This window comes from Bos indicus x Bos taurus, chromosome 14, assembly GCF_003369695.1.
Source record: "Bos indicus x Bos taurus breed Angus x Brahman F1 hybrid chromosome 14, Bos_hybrid_MaternalHap_v2.0, whole genome shotgun sequence".
NCBI classification, from domain to species: Eukaryota; Metazoa; Chordata; class Mammalia; order Artiodactyla; family Bovidae; genus Bos; species Bos indicus x Bos taurus.
The window spans coordinates 9,157,345-9,163,851 of record NC_040089.1 but is presented as its reverse complement, the minus strand read 5'-3'; positions in this window follow the sequence as shown (position 1 = coordinate 9,163,851).

Here is a 6,507-nt window from a genome sequence, read left to right as displayed (position 1 = left end):
TAATGAGGGAGACCTGCATTCAATCCTTGGGTTGGGAAGATCTCCTGGAGAAGGGAAAGGCTACCCACTTCAGTGTTCTGGCCTGGAGAATTCTATGGACTGTATAGTCCATGGGGGTCACAAAGAGTTGGACACGACTGAGTGACTAAAACTTTCACTGAATCTGTGCTTGGATGGGCAGTGACACCAAAGGCAGAAACAGAAACGGTCAAAGTAGTGCCAGTGAGTATAGTGACCAGTATTGCCAGCAGCAGCCCAGGGATGCTTCAGGCTAGTTCCTGTGCTTTGGGTATTGCCCGACTGTAAATTCTGAGCTGAAACCTCAGGCTTTCCTAACCATTCTGAGAGTTACTCTATTATCTTAAAAAAAAAAAAAATTTATGCATTTGGCTACTCTGGGTTTTAGTTGTGGCATCTGGAATCTTTAGTTGAAGCATGAGAGATCTAGTTCCCTGACCAGGGATTGAACCTGGGCCCACTGCCTTGTGAGCATGGAGTCTTAGCCACTGGATCACCAGAGAAATCCCTCAATTATTTTTTAATGAATTTGCTTTATGCTTAAATCAGTCAGATGTAGTTGCTGTTGATTGAAACTCTAGGCCCTAACTTGATAAATATCATTCTTTCAGTGACTGTTAACTGAACTCTTACCACACACCAGACACTGAAGTGCTATGCTGTCACCCACCAGTAGAGAGCAAATGTAGATATGGTTCCTGCTTACAGAGAGCTTAGTCTAGAGAGGTAAATATTCGTCAATAATACTGAAGATACATTTGAGTCTGATTCTCAATCAGAATACGTCTTTTCCACATTTATAGTTCCTCAAAGTCCATGACACTATCCTCTCCTCACACTAAAGCGAACTGTTATTTCTGAGTAAGAGGGAGGAGAATGAGAACAACTGGCATTTTCTTCTTCACACTTTTGGGCATTTTTTAGATTCTTTAGAATTGGTAAATATGTCTTTTAAAAATCTGTCTTTCCCATTAGACAGACTATACTTCATTCTCCAACTGGAGTCATTAAAATCTGCAAAGATTTTTGGTTAATGCAATCAAAACTATTTTCCACTTCTCTGGATCTTTAAAACAGCATTTAGAAACTGCATTCTGTTTATGGAAAATTATACCAAATGAATTAAGTAAATATATCTTAATGTGATTGGAAAGATATGCTTTATTTTATTGTAAGCACAGTTATAAACCAAGAAAAGCAGGTCAGGTTATGGTAAGAACAATGTTATTGCACATTAGAGTAAATAACCACAGAGGGTTATTTATTTAAAATTTTGCAAATAAGTTCAGTAATTTAAAAATTGATTTATTAAATGTCTAAACTGTGGAACCTGTTCAGTTATGTAAAATGGTATTACTTTGCCACCATGGTGAATAAACAATTATGTCAACAGAAATTGAAGTCATTTTTCTCTCTCTTCTCCCTCCCCCGCCAGCTCATTCTTCATGCTGTGTTTGTTTATCTGAGTCATCTGATGGTCCCTTATGTTCAGACTTCTGCATCCCACCAAGCTTTCCCTCTCTGCTGCCATTTAAAAGAGTATAAAATTTAGCATGGTTTTGGACAATTAGCTTGAAAGAAAGTTTAATAGCAAAAGGGGAATTCTACTTGCCACATTTCATGAATCACTGGGGTTTTCTTTGGCCAACAAATCCCTTCTTTGGGAAAGTAGATTCCCTCTTCATTTTGCTTCCTCTATTCCTGTAGCCTTCTTTCCTCCCCACCGAATTTCTCTTCATCTGTATATAAACTGCTCAATCCACTGGAGAAGGGATAGGCTACCCACTCCAGTATTCTTTGCCTTCTCTGGTGGCTCAGCAGGTAAAGAATCTTCTTGCAATGTGGGAGACCTGGGTTCAATCCCTGGGTTGGGAAGATCCCCTGGAGAAGGAAACAGCTGCCAGTGTTCTGGCCTGGAGAATTCCAGGGACTGTATAGTCCATGGGATTGCAAAGAAACCAACACAACGGAGAGACTTTCACTTTCACTGTTACTAGTGATCAGTCGCTCATCATCAAACTCAAGAACCTACTCCTTTCCCCACTGGAGATTTTTATAAATTAGTAAGATCGCCTTCTTCCTCAAAAAGGCAAAACCCAAATCCTCTGAGGTCAACAATGGGAGGAAAATTTTTCACATAAAAAGGGAAGCTGGACTTGGAAGCCCTCACCATTGTCCTCTGAAGCTCCCCTTGCTCTTTGTAAGATACTTGCTCATGACTTCTCGTCAAAACCACCACAAAGCTGGCAGGATTGAGGGGGGATGTTACTCAGCTCTAAGCTTTAATACTCGGTCCTTTCCTCATCTTGCCATGACACCTCATATAGGCTGCTCACTTATGCTTAAGGAGCTAACTTTTGGCTTTTTCCCATTATCAACAGTTAAAATTCTGGATGAAAAGATGGACCGATCTAGGACACGGTGTTCCCAGGGTCCTTGTCTGGATGGAGGTGTTGCACTGCCCACAGATTGACTGTTATTGGGCAGATGCCCATCTTTAAGAAACCCAGTGGTACCTCATGTTTGTCACCTGAAACAAATCCTTTTAAAACAATCCTTTCCTCTATACATCAAAAACGTTTTTAGTAACCCTGTCATAATCAACAAAAATTAAATGCAATATTGAGTATTTACTTTTACAGAAAATAATTTAAAGAAAAGATTTTTCAAATTATTGTTTGAAACCCATAAACCAGTTTATTTATGAACTAAAATTTGTACTTCTTGGCAATAATATGTATTGCAGCTCACTGTCTTGAAATTTAAACAAATAAAAACTCGAAGTCACCCCATAAAACTAAAGTAGTTTGTTTCCCTTTTTTTTTTTTTTCCACAATCACGGGACTAACATTGTTAATTTCAATTCAACTATTTAATTGCAGGGTTGTTTTGTGCCATAGAATCTGGAGACAAGAACCAAAGCAGAAGAGAGCTGGGACAAGTCAGAACTGCTCTCACTTGACAGTGAGTTCAGAATGAGTCTGCATTTTTTAAAAAATTTAAAACAGCTATATCCATATGCATCAAGGCTCAGTTTTATGATTGGGAGTTCTTCAAAGTGACTTTCACAGAGAATATTACACTTGTTAGATGATAACTAATACAAATTACATCACCTGTAAATGATTAGAGCTCACAGTAACCACAGGAATTGAATAGAACTTAGACCAACGGAAGACTTTTTCATACCATTTTATCACTGACATTGTTTACAATAGTGATAATAGAAACCTTGATTTGATTCTCATCTATATTTACATGGTGATAATGAAAAGCATTTGGCCTTGGAGTACAGAATGAAGCAGGACAAAGGCTAATAGAGTTTTGCCAAGAGAACGCACTGGTCATAGCAAACACCCTCTACCAACAACACAAAAGAAGCCTCCACACGTGGACATCACCAGATGGTCAATACCTAGAATATAATCAAATCAGATTGATTATATTCTTTGCAGCCAAAGAGGGAGAAGCTCTATACGGTCAGAAAAACAAGACCAGGAGCTGACTGTGGCTCAGATCATGAACACCTTATGGGCAAATTCAGACTTAAATTGAAGAAAGTAGGGAAAACCACTAGACCATTCAGGTATGACCTAAGTCAAATCCCTTATGATTATACAATGGAAGTGACAAATAGATTCAAGGGATTAGATCTGATAGACAGAGTGCCTGAAGAACTATGGATGGAGGTTCATGACATTGTACAGGAGACAGGGATAAAGACCAACCCCAAGAAAAAGAAATGCAAAAAGGCAAAATGGTTGTCAGATGAGGCCCTACAAATAGCTATGAAAAGAAAAGAAATGAAAGGCAAAGGAGAAATGGAAAGATATACCCAGTTGAATGCAGAGTTTCAAAGAATAGCAAGGAGAGATAAGAAAGCCTTGCTCAGCGATCAATGCAAAGAAATAGAAGAAAACAATAGAATGGGAAAGACTAGAGATCTCTTCAAGAAAATTAGAGATACCAAGGGAACATTTCATGCAAAGATGGGCTCAATAAAGGACAGAAATGGTAGGGATCTAACAGAAGTAGAAGATATTAAGAAGAGGTGGCAAGAATACACATAAGAACTATACAAAAAAGATCTTCATGACCCAGATAATCATGATGGTGTGATCACTCACCTAGAGCCAGACATCCTAAAACGTGAAGTCAAGTGGGCCTTAGAAAGAAAACATCACCACGAACAAAGCTAGTGGAGGTGATGGAATTCCAGTTGAGCTATTTCAAATCCTAAAAGATCATGCTGCACTCAATATGCCAGCAAATTTGGAAAACTCAGCAGTGGCCACAGGACTGGAAAAGGTCAGTTTTCATTCCAGTCCCAAAGAAAGGTAATGCCAAAGAATGCTCAAACTACCACACAATTGCACTCATGTCACACGCTAACAAAATAATGCTCAAAATTCTCCAAGCCAGGCTTCAACAGTACATGAACCATGAACTTCCAGATGTTCAAACTGGATTTAGAAAAGGCAGAAAAACCAGAGATCAAATTGCCAACATCCACTGGATTATCAAAAAACCAAGAGAGTTCCAGAAAAACATCTATTTCTGCTTTATTGACTATGCCAAAGCCTTTGACTGTGTGGATCACAACAAACTGTGGAAAGTTCTTCAAGAGATGGGAATACCAGACCACCTGACCTGCCTCCTGAGAAATTTGTATGCAGGTCAAGAAGCAACAGTTAGAATTGGACATGGAAAAACAGACTGCTTCCAAATCGGGAAAGGAGTACGTCAAGGCTGTATATTGTCACGCTGCTTATTTAATTTATATGCAGAGTACATCATGTGAAATGCCAGGCTGGATGAAGCACAAGCTTGAATCAAGATTGCCAGGAGAAATATCAATAACCTCAGATATGCAGATGACACCACCCTTATGGCAGAAAGTGAAGAAGAACTAAAGAGCCTCTTGATGAAAGTGAAAGAGGAAAGTGAAAAAGTTGGCTTAAAGCTCAATATTCAGAAAACTAAGATAATGGCAACTGGTCCCATCTCTTAATGGGAAATAGATGGGGAAAGAGTGGAAACAATGTCAGACTTTATTTTTCTGGGCTCCAAAATCACTGCAGATGGTGACTGCAGCCATGAAATTAAAAGACACTTGCTCCTTGGAAGAAAAGCTATGACCAACCTAGACAGCATATTAAAAAGCAGAGACATTACTAACAAAGGTCCATCTAGTCAAAGCTATTGTTTTTCCAGTAGTCATGTATGGATGTGAGAGTTGGACTATAAAGAAAGCTGAGAACCAAAGAATTGATGCTTTTGAACTGTGGTGTTGGAGAAGACTCTTGAGAGTCCCTTGGACTGCAAGGAGATCCAACCAGGCCATTCTGAAGGAGATCAGCCCTGGGATTTCTTTGGAAGGACTGATGCTAAAGCTGAAACTCCAGTACTTTGGCCACCTCATGCGAAGAGTTGACTCATTGGAAAAGACTCTGATGCTGGGAGGGATTGGGGGCAGGAGGAGAAGGGGACAACAGAGGATGAGATGGCTGGATGGCATCACTGACTCGATGGACGTGAGTCTGAGTGAACTCCAGGAGTTGGTGATGGACAGGGAGGCCTGGCGTGCTGCGATTCATGGGATCACAAAGAGTCGGACACGACTGAGCGACTGAACTAAACTGAAGGGTTGGGGAAAAGGAGGGAACAAGACAGGGCTCCAAAGCCTAAAATGCTGTGCATGCTCAGTCCCTTCAGTCACATCCTACCTTTTGACACCCCATGGACCATAGCCCACCAAACTCCTCTGTCCATGGGATTATCCCGGCAAGAATACTGTAGTGGGTTGTCATTTCCTCCTCCAGGGGATCTTCCCAACCCAGTGATCGAACCCACGTCTCCTGAAGCTCCTCTATTGGCAGGCGGATTCTTTAGTAGTTAGCCACCTGTGAAGCCCTCTAAAATGCTGGGTTAGGTCTAATTCTTCTTTTAGACTTAATGTTGAAGAAAAAAATTCAAGACACAAAGAAATCTAACAGACCATGAAAAGTGATATCCACAATACTGCTCCTTTGCTGCTGCTACTGCTGCTAAGTCGCTTCAGTTGTGTCCGACTCTGTGCGACCTCATAGACGGCAGCCCACCAGGCTTCCCCGTCCCTGGGATTCTCCAGGCAAGAACACTGGAGTGGGTTGCCATTTCCTTCTCCAATGCATGAAAGTGAAAAGTGAAAGTGAAGTCGCTCAGTTGTGTCCGACTCTTAGCGACCCCATGGACTGCAGTCCACGAGGCTCCTCCATCCATGGGATTTTCCAGGCAAGAGTACCGGAGTGGGGTGCCATTGCCTTCTCCAAAAACAATGTCACACACATGACATTCAGAACTTCTGATGTTGAAGAGGATAAGTTAAAATTTTACATAACTTTCTTATCTTTCTGCCTCTGTAACTCAGCTTGCTCCTTGCAAAGTCTGGATCACATAGGTCTCAGAAAGTGGGGACTCACAATACTAGGAACGTGAGCTTATCTCACT